We start from the raw sequence: 26,986 nt of genomic DNA, 5'->3' as shown, positions 1-26,986 counted from the left end.
AGATTTTGGAGAGCAAAACATAAAATTTGCATGCATCTGATGTCGAACCAGGAACTTTTATCTTTCGGGGAGTCAACATTATTTTTTTACTCAGTCGTCATATAACATAAACACACGCAAACATTCACATGTGCTTTTTATTATTTTGTGTTCGGTAAGTACAAGTATATTCTTACATAAATTATTGTTTAATTTAATAAATTATTGTTTAATTTAATAAATTGTAAACTCAAAACCTGCTAAACTAACACTCCTTCTGTCTATTGAAAGCGAATGTTGCGTGCATGCGGAAATAACACAGAAAAAAAAGCGGATGGAAGCAATTTAAATCAGTAGAGCAAGGTCAGTATTACGAGAGCGTAAAAACACGTGTTTTCATTCAACTTCGAAAAATAAGAATAAATGTGTGCATACAGAACACATATGCTTTCTTTTCACAGTTGTAAAATCATATAAATTTTACATGAAGTAAGTTACGGGAAGGCTCTCTCTTTTATGTCTGTGTATATGTTGTACAATTAGGTACAAGTAGTTGTACAATTAGGTACAAATTGTTGTACAATTATTCCTAGGCCCCCAACAGTGTTGCCAGACATAAAAAAATACATGGACCCCTCAGACCCTTTGATGAAAATTTACAGTGAAAAACCCAGTAGGTTAACAACACTGTCAAAAAATCTACGGTAGTGTTGCCAGATGTAAACAGAGGGCAATAAACCCCCCCCCTCATAAAAGGCTACAGTAAAAACGCACAGTGTCGCCAACTCTGTGCCCCTCAAAATATACATCATAAAAGGCTACGACGAGTCTCAAATAATGATTCGAGCCTCAGTGAAAAAAAAAAAACCAGTAGGTTAACAACACTGTCAAAAAATCTACGGTAGTGTTGCCAGATGTAAACAGAAGACAATAGACCCCCCTCATAAAAGGCTACAGTAAACCCACAGTGTTGCCAACACTAGGCCCCTCAAAATATACATCATAAAAGGCTACGACGAGCCTCAAATGATGATTCGAGCCTCGGTGAAAAAAAACCAGTAGGTTAACAATACTGTCAAACTACGGTAGTGTTGCCAGATGTAAACAGAGGGCAATAAACCCCCCCCCCTCATAAAAAGCTACAGTGCCCCCACAGTGTCGCCAACACTAGGCCCCTCAAAATATACATCATAAAAGGCTACGACGAGCCTCAAATGATGATTCGAGCCTCAGTGAAAAAAACCCACTAGGTTAACAACACTGTCAAACTACGGCAGTGTTACCAGATGTAAACAAAAAGCAATAGACCCCCTCATAAAAGGCTACAGTGCACCCACAGTGTTGCCAACTCTACCCTCAAAATATACATCATAAAAGGCTACGACGAGCCTCAAATGATGATTCGAGCCTCAAAAGAGGATTGTGAACCCGGACACTAGGCCTACTGGTAGGTGATTTTCATTTCTATGAAAAGAGGGATGAGTTTATCGTAGTCGTCCAAGAGCTCCACGTACAGGCGATCGCCAGCAGACACATCGTACGTTGTAGTCGCATCCATCCTATCGTGATTGATGCGATAGAGGTTCTTGCCAGAGGAAACATTGGTCTCCCCTTTGTTCTCGGGATTCATGTCGAACTTAAGTTTGCCGGAGATGGGGAACCGGTAATAATTCAAGTTGTTGTTGAATACATAGAACGTTTTGCCCACATCTTCATCGTACTGGGTCAAAATGCTATTCAAGTGTATAATTATGTCACGTCCTGAGGTGAGACAGAGGCACACAGGGGCGTACCTGTGTGGTGGGGATCGTCGGCCGGTCACTCTACTCTACCTAGCTTATCCATATACGGAGTTCACGGGAAGAGTAGGAGACATACCTTTCTCTGATATGCCTACGGACTAGCCTTGCCTACTTTAGTGCATAAAGTATAAAACTTGTGACTTCCTGAGGGGGGAGAAAGTGTAATTGCGAGAGGTATTCCAAAAGAGATGGGAGTGTTTGTGTATGTGTGTGTGGGGGGGATACTTACATTGAATAGTATAATCCTAGACGTCTCTTTCTACTGTGGTGGCAGGAGTGTCTTCTTACGCACGACTGCTCCAGGTATTCTTAAGTCTTCGTCTTAAAATAAACCTCTAGGCTAACAGCAGTCACTGTGGAGTCATATGATATTGGAAGTCATGGGGGATAACAGATAAAGCAAGACGTTGGTTTTATAGTTTAATAAGCAACAAAACAAATAAAGACTAAAAATAAGATGTGATACAAGAATCTTGATCCAGAAGCTTTAAGGCTTAGTGATGCTTACGATATGACTACCTTGACCCCTGGGGGCTTTTGGGTTGATTACATTTTAAGACGCTATGCTAACGGATATGAATCCTTGACATTGTACTGTGTAAACAATGATATAAGTGCAGGCGTACAAATATGGCCCTTCTAACATAAGTTCGTTTGATCCAAATATAGCTCTCCGAACAACGGAGGTGTGTTATTATACCAATGAATTTACTTATTATCATCCTAGCTAATTCTGGGTGTGTATGTTAGTGTAAATGCTGGTGTTTGTATGGGCGGTAGTGTATGGGCAGAAAGTGTGCCATACTTGAAATATAGAAGTTAGTTAGTTACCATACTAAATATTAGAGAGTTACAGAAGATTATTCTTACCTTCGTAAGAAGGGTCTGTTACCACCGAGGAATCTCAGCGATCGTCTCTGGTGAAGGTATCGATGAGGGTAACAGACTGAAGTCAAAAGCTTCGAGCATGACGTTTTAAAGTCAGATTATCAGCAAGTGGGAGGTTCCTTGCTCTGTGCAGTGCTCGTCCACGGGTCAAAAAGGAGGGGGGGATAATGGCGGAATGGAGGGCAAAACCACAGAAAGAAAATAAAAGGAAGTTAAGCCATATGTGTGCTGATGACGCCATATCCTAGGCTTGTGAACAAGGGTCCTGTTGTGCCCCATGTGCTTACGCCGGAGAGTTATCACTTTAGCGGAGCCAAAGAGGTATTTTATATGTCTGGGGCGGTCAGACATCCACTAACCTTCAACTTTCCCAGTATGTTGTTGGCAAAGAATGCCCTCATTCAAAGTTCTTATTACCACATGTGCACAGGCAGGGATCTAACAGGGGTCTCATTATGATCACTATTCAGTTGCAAAGTTCTTAGGAATTACATATGGCATGCTCTGATGTAAGTTGTACCTCCCAAGAGGTTTGGTTAGCATGCAATAGATCACTATGCTTGAAAAAAATAGAGGGGGTGGGGGTAGAATCGATTTTATTTGCCAGTCGAATAGTTCTCGTCGAATCCTATCCAACAAACCTAAAACCATCATCCAAGCTCAATTAGCAGCCAAGAAAATCAATGTCTTCGAAAAACATCTTAAGATATTTGTCTTAAGAAAATTTTCTTGACAGGCCGGAATTGACAAACCGGAAGTCAACTTTCTTAAAGTATAAGATATTTGTCTTAAGACGTTTTCCAAGACGCTGAGAAGCAACTAGTCAGTGTTGCCACATCCTATTTGTAGGTTAGCTTCGCCTGTAAACGATCACATGGTGAAATTTTCTTGGTGTGGGTTGGCAACACTGAACCTCACTTCAGGTTGCAGAACCGGCTAAGTGCCTCTTCTCAATAAAACATACAAGGCCGGTCATTTAGTTACCAAAAATATCTATGAAACCAATCCTTACGGGAAAAGGCAGTAGGTAATGGAATAAAGTTCAACACTATGACTTGATGTATACTTACGAAGTCTGATTTAGGTATCTATATCCAGTGCGTACTTGATTTACAGCACAAATTACACAGCAGTAATCGTATCAAAGGTGACTGTATTTGACCCAGTAAAAATGTAGAACATCTCAATATAACCCAGACTTTTATTTAAATTGATAAGATTGTTATCAAACCTTGTAAGTCAGAAATCATTTGGTAGTGGTGGCATTGGAACCCACGGCCTCGAAGAGACTTGTGCCTAAAGAAAAGACGTCTTAGACTTCTCGTCTACGCTACTCCACATGCAACTTCATTCCACAGAAAACTCAACAATTCCTAAATTCTGAATGAGTCATCATCAAGTCTGCTTAGACACGAGTGCCGTATTTGCACTGATATGAGATATCTGTTTATGCATTTGAAAAGTGTCAGTGAAGTAAATTGGATCCGCTTGTCCCATGTTCTTGTTGGAAAGGGGAAATATATTTACAACGGTAACTTTAAAATTTACAAAAGAAATGCTCCGGGTAAGGATTGAACTCACGACCTTGAGATTATGAGACTCACGCGCTACAGATGCCACACATTTAACTAAAAATGTATTTCGTCAATTTTTCTATCATCCTAGTTATGGTAATGATTGTTCAGAGGTTCTCCACAATATTATAATAAACCTGGTACTGCGCCATCAAGTGAGCCGCAGTGTTGCCAACTCACCCCAAGAAAATTTCACCATATGATATTTTACAGGCGAAGCTAACCTACAAATAGGGGTTGGCAAAACTGACTAGTTCCTTCTCAAAGTCTTGGAAAACGTCTTAAGACAAATATCTTAATCTTTAAGAAAGTCGACTTCCGGTTTGTCAGGATGTTACTTCCGGTCTGTCAAGAAAATTTTGTTAAGACAAATATCTTAAGACGTTTTCCAAGACATTGATTTTCTTGGCTCCTAATTGAGCTAGGATGATGATTTTAGGTTTGTTGGATAGGATTCGACGAGAACTATTCGACTAGAAAATAAAATCGATTCTATCCCCCTCTATTTTTTTCTAGCATACTGATCTACTGCATGCTAACCAAACCTCTTGGGAGGCAGACTCTTGTAACGCCACGGAGCAAAAATAGCATATACTTGAAATAACACACACCAAACCAGCACCATCGTGAATTAGCCTTCCAAGGTTTCTTTTTATTGCAAAGTATTTATTTTGTGACACTCCACTAAATATATAAAAATAACATACCCCACAAATATTTTTTCAACAAGATGCAATGTGTGAAAATTTGTCCTATGTGTGAAACTGGTGTTTCAAGTAAAAGTTTCGAAAGACACTGCCGTACCTGTGTACCTGTCAAGCATGTGACCGCTACAGAACCATGTCCCAGGTGCGGTAAACATATTACTATTGGTAATCTGAAAAGGCATATAACAACATGCAAAGTCGTCGGAGCACCTGTCCCACTCTCGACCAAGAGAAAAGCGAAAGCCGACTTGCCGCCATCCGCCAAACGTGTCAAGCCTGTGGCGAAAGCGAACCAGTCTGCTTTCGAGAGTTTGTTAGAGGACTTTGTCCTCACTTCGGAGGGCTCATGTGACGTGCGTAGCTTTTTGGAGAATAAGCAAGCCAAAATTATTTCCATCATCAGCGATGCGCTTGCAACGCACTCCACCAAATTCTACGCATCGCTATGTCGCCTGTACAAGAAGCCGTCTGATGAAATTTATAGCTTCTACCACAATACCAAGGCGAAGACGCTGTATCTGGCGAATGTCGACAACCTAAAGGTCGTCTACAACGAATTTGCCGAGGAGCTGGAGGCCAAGCAGGAGGAACATCAAGCTATGAGCTCAGGAGGTTCGCTGTGTGGTGGACCTCACGAACTGTGTATCAAACTTAACAAGTTTGTGCCTCTCTCCGCGTCCAGCTACGCCCCCTTACCACGTAACATTGCTACAAAGAAGGCTCTCTTGAATATTCAGAACATTGACGCCAAGTGCTTTCTTTGGTCGGTGCTTGCAGCGTTGCACCCTGTCCACCGGATTTTCAAAACCACACCCTCGTTGGGTTCCATGGTGGGGTACAATTCGAATACCTCGTCTTTTTCGAATTTCCCAGTGCTTAGGTAATCCCTCGCCAACGGACCCAGCTCGACTAGCTTGTCCGAAGAGGTACTGCCTAGGGCTTGATGTCTCGGAGCCGGAGCAAGTTCGAACGGAGTAGTGTGAATGCTGGATATCGTTGTGGGTATGGTATAATTTCGAGCGGTGAGTGGCACCAGCTCGTTGATTAACTCTTTGTTTTGCTCGGTGACATCTTTGATTTCTTTACCAAGTCCACTGATTGCATCGATGATAGGTTGGTCCTGACGCTTATTCTCTTCGTAAATTCCACGATTCTCGGATTTCCACCACTTAAACTGTTTTGCAAGGTAGCTACGCAGCTTCAGGTTGTCGTCTGCAAGTTTGCGTTTCATTGTTTTGTATGTAGTTATTTATAATAGGTCAAGACGTTTCTTGTAACGTTGCAACGTTTAGAAAATTATTAATCTTGTTTCTGTATTTTCCGTTATTAGATTTCAGAATTTCGTCGCGATTATATTTTATTATATATACGTGTGACGGTTTCCGGGTAAGACTCGAACTATGGTGAAAAGTTCCGTACTCCAATTTTTTTGTGAAGCCCTTTTCGAACGCACGCTTAACTTTACTAATTCTCACCTGAACTCCACTTTTGTATTTTGTTTTCTTGCTTGTAAATTTGTATTTTGGGCAATAAACCGTAGAAATTAACGTCGCTCGTCAGATTTGTTGACGTCAGCTGGTTTCATGTTTATCGTGCGATGCAAACTGTGATTATAGCTGTCAACGAGTTCCGGAAGCATGTCGAGCCACTTGTAATTTCCCTGAACCGTGAACTGTTTCCACATCCGTGTTTTGAGAGTTCGGTTGAAACGTTCAACTATGCTGGCTTTGATGTGACTAGAAGTGGAGTAATGTTGAATATTTTGTTTTTGAATAAATTGCAGAAAGACAGAGTTGTAGAATTCTTTTCCGTTATCCGTTTGAAGAAATCGAGGTCGCCTGCAACTTTCATCGAAAATAGTTTTGAATGCTTCCACTACACAGGTTCCTGTTTTTGCCTTGAGGGGTAAAGCCCACGCAAATTTTGAAAATGTGTCTATAACAGTGAGAAGTGTATCCCTTGTTGATTTTATGTAAATTTTTTAAGTTGCCACTGCTCATTTCCACAAGGTCAGCTTCCAACAGGTCGTCTATGCCTTTGGTCAATACCGCCAGTCGTTTGTAGTTTCGCCGTGCAGGTTTGTGCAGCTCGTTCACAATAGCCTGCCTAGACATTGCGCGAAAATAAGAATATAGCTTGGATGGGATTTCTGTCTGCAGACAATGCCGGGTTTTCTATGTACAGCTTGTCACCTATTTCTATGTCGATAATTTGAGTGGCATCTTCGGCATAGGCGGTCTCACGAGTTTCGGGGTGGATGAAGTCGACCAACTCCACTCCTCTTATTTTAGGCTCGTCACTGATGTTCGTCACGGTCTTGGTTGGGTAGTGGGTTGCGTGAGGCAAAGACCAGTATGAAACCTTGACGAACTGAAGTGTGCCAGCGGTGAAAAACTGGTGATAGGCTTTGGAAGGAGTCAGCATGTAGAGTTTGGCACCCGGATGGAAGAGCGAGGAAAATTCCCTGTTTGGAATGCTGTACAGTTTGATGACAACGGTGGACTTGAGATTGTCGATGCTGGCGTTCAGGGTGTTTACAATGGTTCGAACCTCGCTCTCCACATCCTCCAATCTACCGTTTATCGATTCCAGGTTTTCCTCGATAGCACGGACAACAGTGTCGTAATCGGGCTTGATATTCACATCGACAATTAGCCTCTTGAATTTTTCGTTTAACTCATGTAGTTGGGTACTGAAATTGGTTATGGCCGATTCCTGGCTCGCCTCGATGCTGCCAATTTGCTCTTTCACATTGGTGATAATCTGCTGCAGACTTTCCACGAGTGTCAACTTGGAGCTCTGGGTTGCGAGGTCGTGGACCTGGGTTCTAATTTCCGCAAACAAGGCATGGAGCTCGCTTATGTTCTGGTTGGTGGGCAAGGTTACAACAGACTCCCGTAGCAATTCAATTTCGGTTTGGATGTTTTTGATGTCGTCGGATTTGAGTATTCGGTCGAGAGCCCTCTTCACGCTTTTCAGTTCCTGCGAGGTGGGCAGGGTGGCCTCCGTGTTTTGGAGCGACTTCAAACCTTTTTTCATCGCGTCCAACTCTGAGGCAGCAGCAGCAGCGTTTATGCCTTCTTGTAATTGTGTTACGTCGTCCTGGGTGGGGGTGGATTGTTGCAAAGTTTCCAACTTAGCCTGTATGTCGTCGATCAAGTGATGAAAATGCGACAACTCTGATTCGGTGTTTAGATTTTCCAACTTGGTGATCTGCTGTTGGACGCTGGCCAGAGTATCCGTGATGCCAGGCAGTTTGAATTCCAGTGCTTCGTGTACGTTTGCCAGATCATTTTTGATGACGGCGAGAGCATCCTCAATATGGGCTATGGTACGTTGCAGCTTCCAGAAATCCTCGTAGGTCTCAAGTTGGAGTTTTATGTTGGCCACGCTACGGGCAATAGCATTCAGCTCGCTGGACGAAGGTAGATTGTCGATAAAGTCCTCTAGCGTTTATAGTTTAGTTTTGACTTCGTTGATGGCTGCATGGAAAGGGTCCGTTTGAAGCTCAGCCTTGATGCTTTCCAACGTAGGAATTTCGAACGATTGAAACTGTTCGTACAATTTGGCAATCCTGGCATTCACGCGATCGTAGTCATCTTGAGTTTTTATACTCTGGATAACGTTTTGCAGTTCAGTCCGGATGGTGCTCGTTTGGTCCTGCAAGTGTCGCTTCAGCTGTTCCACGTCCGAAGTTTGCGCTTGCTGCAGCTTCAAAAATTCGTTCTGGAACTTGCCTATGCTCAGCGCCAAGTTGTTGAAGTTGTCTATTGATGCGAGGTCGTTGTACTTTTGCAGCAGCGATTTAAGCTCGGCGTCAATTTTGAGTACGGGGTCCAGGCACTGAGACTGCAGGCTAGCTATCTCTGACTGGACGCTGGAGTTGAGCGTGGACTGCAGGGCCTGCAGGTCGCTTCGCAACTTCTTGACCCTGACGTCGAGCATGAGAAGCTCGTCGCCGTGATCATCGCGTTTGGTGTGACCAAAAATATCGTTAGGCATTGTTGCTATGGTTATTTATTATAGGGTAGGTCATTCGCATCTCCACAAAAAGAAGGATGAGTTTGTCGTAGTCGTCCAAGAGCTCCACGTACAAGCGATCGCCAGCAGACACATCGTACGTTGTAGTCGCATCCATCCTATCATGCTTGATGCGATAGATGTTCTTGCCAGAGGAAACTTTGGCCTCCCCTTTGTTCTCGGAATTCATGTTGAACTTAAGTTTGCCGGAGATGGGGAACTGGTAATAATTCAAGTTGTTCTTGAATACATAGAAAGTTTTGCCCACATCCTCGTCGTACTGGGTCAGGATGCTATTCAAGTGTATAATTAACAGACCGTTAAGTTTGGATAGCATGGAAGGCAGGAGTTCGTTGAAGCTCGACGACGACGTGGGCTGGACGGGCACTTCCATAGCTTGCTTCCTGAAGCCAAACAGATTCATAGGCATTGTTATTTTATAGAAACACTTTCTAGCTGTAAGGTTAAAATTTTGGCCCCCTCTTCCCCTTCTTCCCCCCACAAATCGCATTACATGCATACATACATGTGGAGGACCCGTGGTGTTACAAGAGCCTGCCTCCCAAAGGGTTTGGTTATCATGCAATAGATCAGTATGCTAGAAAAAATAGGCGGGGTAGAAACGATTTTATTTGCTAGTCGAATAGTTCTCGTCGTATCCTATCCAACAAACCTAAAATCATCATCCTAGCTCAATTAGGAGCCAAAAAAATCAATGTCTTGGAAAACGTCTTAAGAAAATTTTCTTGACAGACCGGAAGTAACAACTTGACAAACCGGAAGTCGACTTTCTTAAAGATTAAGATATTTGTCTTAAGACGTTTTCCAAGACGTTGAGAAGCAACTAGTCAGTGTTGCCAACTCCTATTTTAGGTTAGATTCGCCTGTAAAATATCATATGGTGTAATTTTCTTGGGGTGAGTTGGCAACACTGCGGCTCACTTGATGGCGCAGAACCGGGTTGAATAAACTACTCTGCACGAGAGCAAATGTAGGGCTGTATCTACCTCCAACAAATGTTCCTAGCACATATTTATATAAATAAAGCACAATTTCGATCAATACCTCCTATTATGTTCTCTTGTGAAGTACTTTAAGTTCTTGACAGAACATACAATTCTCTTCATGCTCTTCTCATCCATGCAATAAATGATAAACACTCTTCTTGAGCTGCTCAATTTCACGGGGAATAACATTCTGATACAAAATCTTGTTCGCAACCGATCATCTTCAGAGATACGTGATTCAACGTTTCTGTCGTTTCTTAAACTTTATGTTACGGCTACGATTCACTAATAATATTAAAAGTTATACAGCAAGAGCAGCATATCATTTAGGAAACGTCAAATGAACATGAACTTCATGATGGATTAAATTAATCTGTTCATCTTGCCACCTTGTCTTGTGAAAATCGGCTTGGGACAGTGAATTCTCTATGTGAAGATTTTTTTCCTAATGTAAATAGAGACAGTGGATTCAGAAAAATGTGGAAATTCTACAAAAATCGAAAAATTGTAGTCGTGTGAAATCATAGTAATTGTTACGTTGTAGTGAGAAGTGAATAAAACATACGAGGCCGATCATTTAGTTACGTAAAAATATCTATGAAACCAATCTTTACGGGAAAAAGCAGTAGGTAATGGAATAAAGTTCAACACCATGACTTGATGTATTCTAGCGAAGTCTGATTTATGTATCTAATTCCAGTGCGCACTTGATTTACAGCATCGGTTCCTCGGACAATGTTTCACCCTTCGGTATAATTGAAGTGTGCAGATTAGTAACGCTGAAATCTAAGTGAAATACAAGAAAATTACACAGCAGTAATCTTACCGAAGATGACTGTATTTGACCCAGTAAAAATGAACATCTCAATATAACCCAGACTTTTATTTAAATTGATAAGATTGTTATCAAACCTTGTAAGTCAGAAATCATTTGGTAGTGGTGGCATTCGAACCCACGCCCTCGAAGAGTCTAGTGCCTAAAACATGCGTCTTACACTTCTCTTCTACGCTACTCCACAGGCAACTTTATTCCACAGAAAACTCAACGATTCTTTAAATTCTGAATGAGTCATCGTCAAGTCTGCTTAGACACGTGTAACGTATTTATACTGAAATGAGATATCTTTTTATGCATTTGAAAAGTGTCAGTGAAATAATTTGGATCCGGTTGTCCAATGTTCTCGTTGGAAGGGGAAAATTTATTTAATACGGTAACTTTAAAATTTACAAAAGAAATGCCCCGGGTGATGATTGAACTCACGACCTTGTGATTATGAGACTCACGCGCTACCGACTGCGCTACCGAGGCCACACATTTAACTAAAAATGTATTTCGTCAACATTTCTATCATCCTAGTTATGGTAATGATTGTTCAGAGATTTTTCACGACTCGAAATGTAGGGCTGTAACTACCTCCAACAAAATTTCCTATCACATATTTATATAAATAAAGCACAATTTCGATCAATACCTCCTCTTATGTTCTCTTGTGAAGTACTTTAAGTTCTTGGCAGAACATACATTTCTCTTGATGCTCTTCTCATCCATGCAATACAATGGTAAACACTCTTCTTGAGCTGCTCAATTTCACGGGGAATAACATTCTGCTACAAAGTCATGTTCGCAACCGATCATCTTCAGATTTACGTGATTCAACGTTTCTGTCTTTTCTTAAACTTTATGTTACGGCTACGATTCACTAATATTCTTCCAAGGTATACAGCAAGAGCAGCATATCATTTAGGAAACGTCAAATGAACATGAAATTCATGATCGATTAAATTAATCTGTTCATCTTGCCACCTTGTCTTGTGAAAATTGGCTTGTAACAGTGAATTCTGTATTTGAAGAGTGCTCTCCCAATGTAAATAGACATAGTGGATTCAGAAAAATGTGAAAATTCTACAAAAATCAAACAATTGTAGTCGTGTGAAATCATAGAAATTGTTACTTTGTAGTGAGAAGTGAATAAAACATAAGAGGCCGATCAATTAGTTACGTAAGAGGACTATGATACCATTCTTTACGGGAAAAGGCAGTATGTAATGGAATAAAGTTCAACACTATGACTTGATGTACAGGGTGTCTACACCGAAATGACCTATTTTTTGAGGCAGTTTAAAAATAGTAAATCTTTCTAGTTTCAGGTTTGACTTGTCCGTTGGGTGCAGAAGGACTTAAAGTTGCTGCCTAAATTGTTTCAACGTGTGGCGCGCATTGGTGTTGGTGTAGTTGACCATCGAAACCAAAATGGCGTCAGTCCAGGAGAAGGCACAAACTGTGCTTTGATACGGGGAGTTTAAATCCATTGTAATCGTGCAAAGGCAGTTTCGTTGTGTTTACAAGAAAGCAGCACCAGACGCCAAGAGGATAAAATCATGGCACAGACAGTTTCTGGACACTAGCAGCATTCTGAAGCGCAATGGAGGGGGTCGGCGTGTCTCCGAAGAACAAGTTGAGAATGTCCGCCAAGCGTTCCAGCGAAGTCCACGCAAATCAATTCGTCAGGCTTCACGGGAACTTTAGATGCCACGTGCAACTGTTTATAAGGTCCTCAGAAAGCGGTTGCATCTGTATTCATACAAGGTGAAAATTCTGGAGCCTATCAAGCCTGATGACAAGCAACGACGATATGACTTTGCATGTGACATGCTTAACCGAATCGACCGGAATCCTGCCTTCTTGTCAAGTGTAATGTTTTCTGATGAGGCCACATTCCATGTCTCTGGTACTGTGAATAAGCATAACGTTAGAATTTGGGGGTCAGACAATCCACACAGTATCAGGAAAAAGGTGCGAGATAGCCCGAAAGTGAACGTTTGGTGTGGGCTCATGTGCGACAAGATCATTGAACCGTTCTTCTTTGCTGAGGAGACTTTCACAGGAACGACGTACCTAGACATGCTGGAGTTGTTTTGATTTCCCCAGGTTGAAGACCTGCAACCAAAATAGAGACAGTGGATTCAGAAAAATGTGAAAATTATACAAAAATCGAACAATTGTAGTCGTGTGAAATCATAGAAATTGTTACGTTAGAGTGAAAAGTGAATAAAACATACGAGGCCGATCAATTAGTTACGTAAGAGAACTATGAAACCATTCCTTATGGGAAAGGCAGTAGGTATTGGAATAAAGTTCAACTCAACACTATGACTTGATGTATATTTACGAAGTCTGATTTATGTATCTAATTCCAGTGCGCACTTGAATTCCAGCGTCGGGTCCTCTGACAATGTTTCACCCTTCGGTATAATTGAAGTGTGCAGATTAGTAACGCTGAAAGCTAAGTGAAATACAACACAAATTTCACAGCAGTAATCGTGTCGAAGATGACTGTATTTGACCCAGTAAAAATGAACATCTCAATATAACCCAGACTTTTATTTAAATTGATAAGATTGTTATCAAACTTTGTAAGTAAGAAATCATTTGGTATTGGTAGCATTCGAACCCACGCCCTCGAAGAGACTAGTGCCTAAAACAGGCGCCTTAGACTTCTCGTCTATGCGACGCTACTCCACATGCAACCTTATTCCACAGAAAACTCAACGATTTCTTAAATTCTGAATGAGTCATCATCAAGTCTGCTCTGACAAGTGTGCCGTATTTATACTGAAATGAGATATCTGTTTATGCATTTGAAAAGTGTCTAACTAACTAACTAACTCTCTAGCCTTCTTAAACCCGAAGGTTCATGGCTGCAGCAACACAGGTCTTCCATCTGTCCCTATCTTGAGCAAGATCTATATACGCTTTTCCATCCCTACCGATTTCCTTTAGGTCCATCTCCACGTTGTCCTTCCATCTTCGTCTTGGCCTTCCTACAGGTCTCTTACCATCTGGTTTCCCAACAAGAATCCTGTAAACTCCTCTTTCCTCTCCCATTCGTGCCACATGGCCTGCACACCTAAGTCTTCTTGATTTAATTATTCTAATAATATCTGGACATGAGTACAAATTATGTAGTTCTAAATTATGTAACCTTCTCCACTCACCTGTCTCCTCATCCCTTTTAGGTCCAAATATTTTCCTAAGGATTTTATTTTCAAATACTCTCAATTTATGTTCCTCTTTCAATGTAAGGGACCAAGTTTCACACCCATATAATACTACAGGCAAAATTACTGTTTTGTATATTTTAACTTTTAGTTTCTTAGATATTAAACGAGAAGACAAAAGTTTATGAAGAGAGAAGTAACATGCATTTCCTGAATTAAGCCTACTTTTTATTTCCTCTTTAATATAATTTTCATTTGTTAATATTACTCCTAAGTATTTGAATTTGGAAACTGGTTCAAACGAGTTGTTATCAATAATTAGATTTTGATTATTACCTAACACTTGGTTTCGGCCTGTAAGCATATATTTAGTTTTCTCTTTGTTAACTTCCAAACCTATCTCTTTAGCAGTTTTGAAAAATATTTTAGCATTATTCTTAATTTTATTCACATCATCCCCCAGTAAGTCTACATCATCTGCATATGCTAACAACTGAGTCACACCATTTAATTTTATTCCTTGTTTAGTTTCTTTTACCTTCCTTACGGCATATTCTAAGGCAAAATTAAAGAGCAATGGAGATAATGCATCTCCTTGTTTTAACCCATCATGAATTGTAAATTTGTCAGACATATTATTACCCACACGAATTTTACTTTCTGTTTCACTGGTGCATATTTTTATCATACTAACAAGCTTCTTAGGTATTCCAAACTCTACTAATATATTATATAATTTATCTCTTTTGACCGAATCATATGCTTTTTTGAAATCAATGAATAGCTGATGGACATTTTGATTATATTCCCACTTTTTTTCAAGTGTCTGTCTAATGTGAAAAATTTGATCTGTAGTTGATCTGTTACGTTTAAATCCACATTGATAATCACCTATAATTTCATTAGCATATGGGGTTAGTCTTGTTAAAAGAATGTTAGACAATATTTTGTATGTTGTTGAGAGTAGAGAAATTCCACGGTAATTACTGCAGTTCATTTTATCACCTTTTTTAAACACAGGAACAATTATGGATTCTTTCCACTGTTGAGGGATTTCTTCTTTATTCCATATTAAACAAATTAATTTATGAATTTGACATATTAATGAATTTCCACCATATTTAATTAACTCAGCTGGTATTAAAACAATGCCAGGTGCTTTGTTATTCTTTAGCCTTTTAATAGCATCTTTAACTTCAGTCAAGTTAGGTTCTCGAACTAAAGGTTCTGCTGTGTGTACTTCATTTACTTCTGATTTATCTCCTACATGGACATTTAAAAGGTCATTAAAGTAGTTCTTCCATCTATTTAGAATATCCCTTGGGTCAGCTACAAAATCACCGTCTTTATCTTTTATCAAGTTTACTTTAGGTTGCCACCCCTTTCTAAATTCATTTACACTTTTCATTTGAAAAGTGTCAGTGAAATAAATTGGATCCGCTTGTCCCATGTTCTTGAATGAAAGGGGAAATATATTTACAAAGGTAACTTTAAAATTTACAAAAGAATTGCCCCGGGTGAGGATTGAACTCACGACCTTGAGACTCACGCGCTACCGACTGAGCTACCGAGGCCACACATTTAACTAAGAATGTATTTCGTCAATTTTTCTATCATCCAAGTTATGGTAATCAATGTTCAGAGATTCTGCACGAGACGAAATGTAGGGCTGTAACTACCTCCAACAAATGTTCGTATTTATATAAATAAAGCACAATTCCGATCAATACCTCCTATTATGTTCTCCTGTGAATAGTGTTGCCCACGAGACGAGACGAGACGAGACTTTGGTCTGTCTCGTCCCGTCTCGTGAAAGTGCTGTCTCGTCTCGTGTCTCGTCTCGAAAATATTCGTTTGTCCCGTCTCGTGTCCCGTCTCGAAGGGTTCTGTCCCATCTCGTCTCGTCCCGTCTTGTTTTGTCTCGTCTCGTCTCGTAAAAGTGATCCGGGATATCATGCCAACAAAAGTCAAAAGTAGCAGAAACACAATATTTTTTCGAAATGTCGAACTTCCGTGCACTATGAAAATTTACATTTTTTTCTTTAAATTCTAAGCTTGGCGCTGGGAGCAACAGAAAAGATTTTAAATGTGTAGTACGAACACAAAATACTATTCAAAATTGCAATAAGTTACTTAGTATATTACAAATAGAAAGCATTTATTGTTCTTAATATTGTTAACATCACCTTCTATGACATAAGTTTCATAAAGTGTTTCTTTGTGATATTATGCTGTTTCTTATGTTCAGTTTTTGACGCACATACTTGTTTGTTTTTCCTTTAGCCTCTAAGCCCGATACCACCACCGCTTGATAAAATTTATCCTTCCGCAGGCACACATCTAGAAATATATGTCGGGGGAGGGTGTTCGAGCCAAGTGTTTCAGAAAAAATGATAATAACATTAACATCAACAATCAAGAAAATGTTTAAATTAATACATTAATATAATTCATAAGTCTCTTCACTTGAATATGCAAATTAATTAGTTCTATTATTATTATTATTATTACATGAAATGTTACAAAGACGGTACAAGAATAGTAATATAACAGCAGGAATATTAGCTAATATCTAGCTTATGTGTAGTTAAGTACGCCAAAATTTGCATAAAAACAGTTGTCCTGGCAAGGAAATTAATGACAAAAAAGGTGATGAATTGAATATTTGCTGAATAACAAAAAAGGATGTTAAATCCAGTTGACGAAAAAAAAGTTCCTAATTAATATTTCTGTACATAAATCTTCATTGATACTGTCATGCAAAGCCGTATGGTCGCAATAGAATCCTTGTTCGGTAGGAATAAGTAACCGTCGATTATGCTAAACAAATATATTTTTTGTTTAGCTAGAGCAAGACCCCAGGCGGATGTAAGAAACCGTTCCTGCAAAAGTGTCTGTTTCACGAAGCGAAGAAACGTGACAAAACCACCACGTATGGAAGGCAAACCTGCATTTATTTTATATCGTACATTTTCAGACCCGTGTCTCCTGAACTTATAAAAATCCAAACTTCAATAACTTTTTTAGACATGCTATAGTTGAAAAAAATATGTTTAGATGCACCAAAAGTGCATCATTATCAGATTATGCATATAACGTGTTATTGGAATCAACCTATTTGTGTAAATTGGATGCCTCCCCGATGGCGTAGTAATAACGCCGAGGTCTTGTAATTAAGGGTCCTCGCGTTCGATACAAAATGGAGGCACAAATTGAACCGGATCGCACTTTAAACTGAACGTCGGTTCGCAATTTAGCCTATTTGTAAATCAAGTGGACTAAAAGAAATACAATATCAACGTTAAGAATATTAGAATCCACTAATACACCCGCAGGTAAGTCAAATTTCACATATCCCTTTCCATCCTCGTTCATAGACTTCCTGCAATACTCTTGTGCATGTGTGTTGCATCCCACCAGGTGCGAGAAATGTGAAGAGTTTTTCTTTCCCTGTACTGCGTTATCTCTTTTTATAACAGTAAGGCTAAATTCTCGTTTTATCTGAACTTTTAAAAAACGTGCAAAATACTTCTCTATCTTTAAACAACCACCCTTTCTCATGTACGTGTAAAACAATCCCACTCTGTCTCAGAAAACCTCTTCCTACGATCAAATGGCGGAAACAACTCTCAAGTCTCAACAATTATAAATTTATGCTTAAATTTTCTATCATTTATACAAACAGTAGCACATATCACGTCCTTTAGTGCAACACTGTCAACAGCTAATGTTACTTTACTCGTCCTAATAAATTTACTTCCAACCAGTGACGGCGCCAGGAAAATGTGACGGGGGGGCGGAAGGTGGCAACACTACATATATATACATATATAATAATAGTTATAATAATAATTATTATTATTATATTCATGTATGCTGTTTTGTATTTGTCCCTTGTTTAGAGTGGACGTTTACTGCCTAAATTTACTTCTTGATTACGAGTTTATCTCCATATGATTCTATTTAATAAAGGCATTAATTCTTATTTATTCGTAAGTTGCGTTGTCTCTAGTGGCCTATTTCAGTATTGGAAGACATTCATAATTTTATAATTCATCGTCTTTCAGGAGATGAAACTACTGACATAAATATTCAAGTTATAAGATAATAATATAAATGACGAAAAAATGTTTCGAAGAGTTTAATTTTCTTGCAAAATGAACGTGACGTTGGAAGAAATTAATCTTCTTCAGTATTAGAAACAATGAAAGTCACTTACTGAAGTGCAATTCTACTGTATCAGAATTCTGCTCTATGTGCTTTGGAGAACACATTGCCCACCTTTGGTACGTCCAGGACTTGACATTTCTTCTCAATATCAAGGACAGCCATATGAGGCAGTTTGCATCCAGCATCCTGTTTCGAGCAAGCCTTTTCAAAGATTTTAAGGACGAAACGATTCTTTCACATTCACACGCTGCATTGGAAACTGGAATTGTTACAGAGAATACAACTAGAGTGTGAACCTTGTGAAGTGCCAATTTATATTTTCCTAGTATTTCAAAGAAATCCATTAAGTGGAGTACTTCCGTGCCATCTTCGTAACGCTGAAGAGTTTTTGGGCAAAATTTGTGTTTCACATTTCAGGGAAATGTTATCACAGGATAAAAAATCTGAAAAAGAAATATTCTGACCCTGGCATTATTTACTCTTACTCTACCACTCCAACGTATTTCTGTGATACACAATTACAGGCGCCCATGGAGTTCGTGGGAAGAAGTTCTTCGAATTTGATATGTACGAGAAAGAGCGAACCTGCCCGCGATGTGTTTTGAATCGAATTTTAAATGTAATTTGCATTTTAAGGTTCAAGTTCAATACGTTTCCGAATAATATCCCCTCATTAGCTTCAAGAGTATCGAAGAAATTCCCTTCGTTAAGGTTTCCTCAGACTCAGCATCTCGAAAATCAAGTCCCTGAATAGTAAGAAACCGCGATGAATCCACAACAACTGACATGTAGTGTCGGTTTTTCTCCGATCACCTTTGTTCCCGGGTTCGATACCCAGTGGAGGCACTTTAAACTGTAGGTCCAGTCCCGATTAGCCAGACTGTACATAAAGTGGACTTAAAATACCAAATCAATCAACCAACCAAATCTTGAATCAACTTTTACTAATTAGCGTTGTCACTAACGACCCACGATTAGAATAATTTGATGATGATGTTTTGTGGCCCTCAAAATATGTTTTAAAACCATCCACATTCAACGCTTTTTCCCAGTTCTTAAAACTGGTTAAAACTTAAATTAATATCGACGATTACAGGACATATATGAATGAGAAATCACCTATGCCCAGGTCAGAGCTGGAATCTTGAACGAAAGTCACACACACACTTTCGTATATATACAAAAACAAATTTAGTCAAGTTGGTATTATAAGCAGGAAAGTGATATCATGCAGAATACACCATTTTGAAAAGGTGAAAATCGTCATACTCTTATAAATGAACTCTCTTATTATTCGATATTTAATTAACTTCAGTTGGGGGGCACGGGGGGGGGCAAAGTGTCTGACTTGTGGTGCCCCCTGCCACCCCCCCCCCCCTTTGGCGTCGTCACTGCTTCCAACCCTCTAATAACTTCGCTGTTGATAGCCTCAGCTTCGAAATGGAAGCTTGCGTGTCGGCGAATAATACAAAGGACTTGTTTATCTTACAAGAGGTTCACTGCCCTTCTTTCATTCAAAGTCTGCCGTTTTCCATTTCTGTCAGCTTTTCCTAGCAGCTGAAAAGGATCCTAAGTGTCCCTCGTATTATTGTTCCTGCAAAACTTCCTGTCGGCAAGCAAAGCAAGTTACAGAATTTTTATTGCCCCTCCCTTGCATCAACATTCATTCCTAGGTCTGGATTTATGGCACTCGCTACTGCAGGTCAACCTCGCCCCTGAAGCAACGGTGTCCATTGTTCAAAGCGAAACCTCTGTCAGTGGTGAGCGGCGAAAAATAGTCTAGGAATACACCCTGGATGTAACCAGGCAGGGTGTGCGCTGAGCTCCCGCCTTCCCCCCCCCCCCGGCATTGCTGTCAGCTTCCCTCTGAAGTTTTATAAAAACTACTTTGTGAAATTTGTTTGATAACGAGTGAAAATGTAGACAGTAGATACTACATGTATTTTGCTCAAAAACTTGGCTAAATTCACAGAATAAAAAGAACAGATACAACATTCGTTCATCTGATTTACAGAAAGGCTAATCGGGACTGGACCCACAGTTTAAAGTGGGATCCAAATCATTATATGCCTTCACCGGGTATCATACCCGGGACCCCTTGATTACAAGGCGACGACGCTATTACTTTACCATCAGGGAGTCCCCTCATAGAACAAAGTTTCCTCCTATGACAATTATACAGAACTTAATTATCTTCCTTCACTTGAAATCTATTCTATTTCAGCCTCAGTATTTCCTTATTACAATCCAACGAATAGTATTTTCCTTAAATAAAAATAGAAGCATTGGAAATAATCTTCAAACGGACGTAAAAAAATCGAATCCAACCACCTGTGGAATGCCTGAGGGAAACAACAAGAATTTTCTCAACGAACACATTTCCGAAATTTCCATAACATTCTAATAATTTTGCAACCCGTGCAAATAATCATGTGGTAAAATCTTGTCATGGTTCCCTGTAAACTCTAAAATCACCAAATTAGTTCTTTCCATATTTCCCGTATTTTCTCCTCCTCTTTAGCTCTCAGCTGCTCGGAGTGGGATAATGCAAGATTATTTGTCCCTAATTATCTCCTTCTCTTAGTCTTGCTAATATCTTGGACTCCCTAATAACTTTCCCAACAACTCCTCATCAATTTGTACTGGCATGTTTGCTACAATACTCGAAGGTAGAATTCTGTGTACGGTGTCAAGTGGATACCGTGACAGAGAAACGAAAATCGGAAGCGGAGGTAGAGCAAAGATGTGTTCTGTCATCCCTGCTCTTCACTCTCTATATAAATTATATAGTGGCGTATATAGAGAGTGAACAAGCCGACTTCCCCAAGGTGGGGACGACAAGGGTACCGGCGCTCCTGTTCGCAGATGATGTGGTTCTGATCTCGGAGACAAATGCCGGCCTACAAAGGGCTCTGGACGAGTTGGAAAAATACAGCAGAGAATCCAAACTGCAAGTAAATCTCACAAAAACAAAAATGATGGTGTTCAAGAACGGATATGTATATGGAAAAGACGAAAGGTGGACTTTCAGAGGGCAAGAATTGGAAAGGGTAAAAATAATGAAATACTTGGGACTAGTTTTCACTATGGCATTGACATGGACAAGAATATGCAAACGGTACAAGGAAAGGCTGGGGCAATAACAAATGCAATAATAATTTATTTAATTGTAGTTGTCTCCAACAGCGAAAGCTTCTCCAATTATGGGAGACTTGCATACAGTTTAAATATACATACATAATTAATAATATATAAAAACACACATACACACAAATAAAGAGATACTTCACACAAATAGATATTTACAAGACAAAACAATACAAAGCCATACCTACACTCATAAAAAATAAATGGTAATAATATACCTCACTCATGATATATATACATGTTTAGAAATCCCTAAATGTCTGCACTTACAAGACAATAATTTCTATAATTTCTTACACAAACCATAATGATTGAAATGCGGACAGTATGGAAATTGGAGAAATACGATATACATTTTGTGGAAAAGCTATATCGTACATTATTAATAGGGTCAATAGGGTACGGGAGGGAGATATGGGGAGCAAAGGGGGGGGGGATGTACTAAACAGAATCCAATTCACATTTTACAAGAGAGCTTTGCATATCAGCATGGGCACTGCAAACTGCGACGTGCTACGGGAACTTGGACTGGTCAAGGAGCATACGTGGGATATGTTGAGCAGGGTTAAATACTGGGCGACATTAATATCGAGAAGGGAGAACTCGGTAAAATGGCAAGCGCTGATGCAACGGGTAAAAGGGGAGGAAATGGGAACGTGGGGGAAAGAGATCAGAGACAAACTATACGAAATTGGACTGGAATGGAAATGGGAGGGGGGACACGTCGACCAGGGGGCATTGCAATTAGTGAAACAAAGATTAGAGGATATAGATAGGCAGGAAATAATAGCGGAATGTGAAACTAAGAGATCGCTCGAACTCCAAAGAAGGGGACCGCGGGAATGGGGACAAGTAGCGTACATCAAGAAGGTGAGCATGGTGGCAAAAAGTGGGTTGACATGGATGAGGCTGGGGGATTGGAGACACAATACAGTAAAAAACGAAGAAGGGAGATATAAATGCGTATTACGCAATGGTGATGATGGGACAAAACATTTATTCTTATGTCAGGACACGCGCGTTCTGCAGGAGGAGAAGCTACACAACATAAGCTTGGAAAGAGTGTTCGAATCAATTGTAGTGCAAAGAAGCATGGAACTATTGGAAAAAGTGGGGGTGTGTTTACAAACATTTAGGGGGAAAAGAAGTGCTGTAAAGAGACGGTATAAGGAAGAGGAATAAGTGTTAATTTACCAGAACTGCTATGTTAACATCTATACGGAATGTAACGGATAGTGTAGTCTGTAGGGAATCATAGTTATGTAATAAGAATATATGTAGTGCGCACAGCCGATTGCTCGCACACGAGATGAGTAATAAATACTTATACAATGTTTTTTCCTACTTCCTAATAACATTCACTTCTGTATACCCTTTGATGTAAAAATTAAATAATAATAATAATAATAATAAACCTTATTCGTCGTTCCGTTTATCTTTCCAACCTATAGAGGTGAGACTATGTTTACAAGATAAATCTCAGACTCAGATACTCCACGATGTTTTGGCCCCTCCTCCCACCTTCTCTACCTGCCCTTTTACTTGATGTTATTGAGAATTGTTTTAGTATCTGGAGTGCCATCGTAACATAAAATTATTAACCTGGAATAAATTGAAAAAAATGGGTAGTAACGTTGTGTGTCGAAATAAACTCTGTAAAAAAAAATAGCATCACTTCATTACTTTGGTCGTCAGCATTTCGCTCGTGAATTATCAGTTGTTTTATTGATTTAATTCGACTTGTCGATTTGTTTTCCTAACAATTATATAAAACGCTATATCTACACAATATATTTTTATTATTGGTCATAGTTACGTACATAATGCACTTTACAGAACTAATAACAAAATTATTGCAAATATAGCTTGTGGAACGTTTTCGCACAAAGACAATTTTTACAAGTATAAAGATTGAACAAAGGATTTAAATGCATCATGATATGTCAATTTGTAATGATAGTAAGTAAATACATTGACTAGTACTTAGTGTGGCCACCCCTGGCCTTCCTAAGTGCTTCCAACCTTCGACGCATGCTATGAATGAGATTTTGACAATATTCGACCTCAATTTCATTCCAAACATGTACAATGGCTGCCATAAGTTCCTCACTTGACCTGTACGTCTGATTACCAAGTTTTTTGCACATCATAGCCCACAGGTTTTCTATAGGATTCGTGTCTGGAGAGTTAGGCGGCCACCAAAGTCTTTCAATATTCATGTGATGAAACCAGTTAATCACCATCTGAGCACGGTGACAGGTTGCATTATCGTCTTGAAAAATAAAGAAGTCCAAATTCTGTCCAGAAAAATGATCTCCTGCAGTTTGTAGAACTTTCCGATTCAAGATTTCCAGATATTGATCAGCCTTAAGGGTCCCTCTGCAAATATGCATCCTGCCAATCCCTTTAGCAGAGAAACATGCCCAAATCATAACACTGCCACAAAACTTTTGAGTTTCTAAAATACAAGATTTTGCAAGTTCTTCTCCCTTCCGCATCCACAGTTTAACTGAGCTGTCATTCCCCAGCAATTTAAATCGTTTTTCATCAGAAAATATCACATGTTCCCAATCTGTATCATTCCATGCGCCATAACGTGTGACAAACTTACGTCTAGCTTTTGCATGTGCGTCAGTTAGTCTGGGTTTTTTACGTGGGACGTGTTTAGAAACACCCTGTTTCCTTAGTCGGGATACTACAGTAGCATGAGTAAGATTAACTCCCACCTCATTTTGAAGTTTATGTGCAATTTGGCGTGAACTCATTCCTCTGTCCTTCGGTGCCATGTCCTTTATCATACGATCCAGTCGAGGTGATGTCTTTTTCTTTCTGCCACACTGACTTCTCAGTGATGATTTTCCATGTTCTTGTTGCTTTTGCAGGCAGCGGCTAACTGTGGATTCATGCATTTGAAGTTGTCGACCAATTTCTCTCTGAGAATGACCATCCAAATGCAAAGAAAGAACCATTCCTTGCTTACGTGGTGAAATGTCACACTTGCTGCCCATTTTTTTCGAGAAAACACGCTCAAATACACTACACACCACCAGAACACTTCACAAATATGATAACGTATACAAACTGTCAATAATGAACATGTAGTTTGCAACATAAAACACGTCACAAGTTGCACTACTAACAATCGTTTTACAGATTCCTCACAATTGATTACAAAGCCTTGCAGCAGTAACTGATTGCAACACCCTCTAGCGGACACTCAAAAAAAAGGTAAAGTGTTCCCCTGTGCATAGCACCACGCCATGAAGGCGTATAGGGGGTGTGGGGGTAACGCCCCACACTTTCTTGATCCGGTCGTGAGTGGGGGTGATGTGATCAGCATCACGCCCCTGACCGCCTTTACCCCCCAGGGTTTCCCCCAGGTACCCATGTTATTCGACGCTGGGTGGGCGCCGGGGCCGCTTTCACCGTTAGAAAAGTTCCCGGATTTGAACCGGCCGGATACTCCAAACACTAAATCAACAAAAGAATAACACCACACTACGCAGTGATACCAGATCAATGCTTCAATCAATTGATTTCAAGTTGTGCAGGAAAGATGCATGCATGTGAAACTCAAAATTGTCAACATCCGTAATAAGAATACAGTGATGCTATTTTTTTTTTTACAGAGTGTAGTATTGAAAATAAATTTTTAGAATAGTCATATTTTGACTTAATACACGCTTTATCAACGTATCTAATTGAATTACTTTATTCCAAGCAAACAAGTATTTGCAACTGATTAAATATTTTCCTTTTATTTTTCGAGACATTCGAGACGAGACGAGACTTTTCAAAAGCCGTCCCGTCCCGTCTCGTGTCTCGTCTCGAAAACGAGACGAGATAGGCCTTCCGTCTCGTCCCGTCTCGAATTTCAAAAGGTTTGTCCCGTCTCGTGTCTCGTCTCGAAAACGAGACGAGACACGGGACGAGACGGGACATGTCCCGTCACGTGAGCAACACTACCTGTGAAGTACTTTAAGTTCTTGGCAGAACATACAATTCTCTTGATGCTCTTCTCATCCATGCAATTAAATTGTAAACACTCTTCTTCAGCTGCTCAATTTCACGGGGAATAACATTCTGCTACAAAGTCTTGTTCGCAACCGATCATCTTCAGAGATACGTGATTCAACGTTTCTGTCGTTTCTTAAACTTTATTTTACGGCTACGATTCACTAATATTCTTCCAAGGTATACAGCAAGAGCAGCATATCATTTAGGAAACGTCAAATGAACATGAAATTCATGTTCGATTAAATTAATCTGTTCATCTTGCCACCTTGTCTTGTGAAAATCGGCTTGTGACAGTGAATTCTCTATGTGAAGAGTGTTCTCCCAATGTAAATGGAGATAGTGGATTCAGAAAAATGTGAAAATTCTATACAAATCGAACAATTGTAGTCGTGTGAAATCATAGTAATTGTTACGTTGTAGTGATAAGTGAATAAAACATACGAGGCCGATCAATTAGTTACGTAAGAGGACTATGAAACCAATCCTTACGGGAAAAAGCAGTAGGTAATGGAATAAAGTTCTAACACTATGACTTGATGTATATTTACGAAGTCTGATTTATGTATATAATTCCAGTGCGCACTTGAATTCCAGCATCGAGTCCTCTGACAATGTTTCACCCTTCGGTATAATTGAAGTGTGCAAATTAGTAACGCTGAAAGCTAAGTGAAATACAACACAAATTACACAGGAGTAATCGTACCGAAGATGACTGTATTTCACCCAGTGAAAATGTAGAACCTCTCAATATAACCCAGACTTTTATTTAAATTGATAAGATTGTTATCAAACCTTGTAAGTCAGAAATCATTTGGTGGTGGTAGCATTCGAACCCACGCCCTCGAAGAGACTAGTGCCAAAAAAAGGCGCCTTAGACTTTTCGTCTATGCTACGCTACTCCACATGCAACCTTATTCCACAGAAAACTCAACGATTCCTTAAATTCTGAATGAGTCATCATCAAGTCTGCTCTGACACGTGTGCCGTATTTACACTGAAATGAGATATCTGTTTATGCATTTGAAAAGTGTGAGTGAAATAAATTGGATCCGCTTGTCCCATGTTCTTGTTGAAAAGGGGAATTATATTTACAACAGTAACTTTAAAATTTACAAAAGAAATGCCCCGGGTGAGGATTGAACTCACGACCTTGAGATTATGAGACTCACGCGCTACCGACGCTACACGTTTAACTAGAAATGTATTTCGTCATTTTTTTCTCACATCCGCCGTCATTCCGAGAAAAAAACGCTTCAAGGATTAGAAACTTAGCAAGTTCTTCACGAGACGAATATGTTGTCCGCTTTCAGAAGGCCCGGTGGTGTGGTGGTAGCGTGTTAGCTTGGCACGTAGAAGGTACTGGGTTTGAATTACGTTTGACTGCCTCAAGTTTTTTTCCTTAACTTGAGCAACCATTTATTTCATTTTATTTATTGCGCACATTTTTATTTTATTTGCGAATTGTTGAATTTAGAATTGATTTTTTTTCCCAAACATTTACGATAATTACTTGTGAATAGTATTATATTTATTTCTGGATCATTTTCTGGAAAAAAATTTATAGGGTCTATCCACCGGAAGGAGTGCATTCGCGCCGACGCCATACTTGTAGCACAACAACTTCCGGTTCGTAGGTTCACAACATGCTGCTAAAGGGAGCTGAGATTGTGTCATGT

At 39.7% G+C, this 26,986-nt stretch overlaps 1 non-coding gene across 1 annotated transcript; it reads right to left on the bottom strand.

The window, feature by feature from the left end:
* Positions 1-11,213: 11,213 nt before the first annotated feature.
* On the bottom strand, positions 11,214-11,286 carry TRNAM-CAU (transfer RNA methionine (anticodon CAU)). Its single transcript has one exon. It is a non-coding gene; the product is annotated as a tRNA-Met (tRNA).
* Positions 11,287-26,986: the final 15,700 nt, after the last annotated feature.

This window comes from Lepisma saccharinum, chromosome 3, assembly GCF_977018435.1.
Source record: "Lepisma saccharinum chromosome 3, izLepSacc3.1, whole genome shotgun sequence".
NCBI classification, from domain to species: Eukaryota; Metazoa; Arthropoda; class Insecta; order Zygentoma; family Lepismatidae; genus Lepisma; species Lepisma saccharinum.
This window is presented reverse-complemented; position numbering and strand designations above follow the sequence as displayed.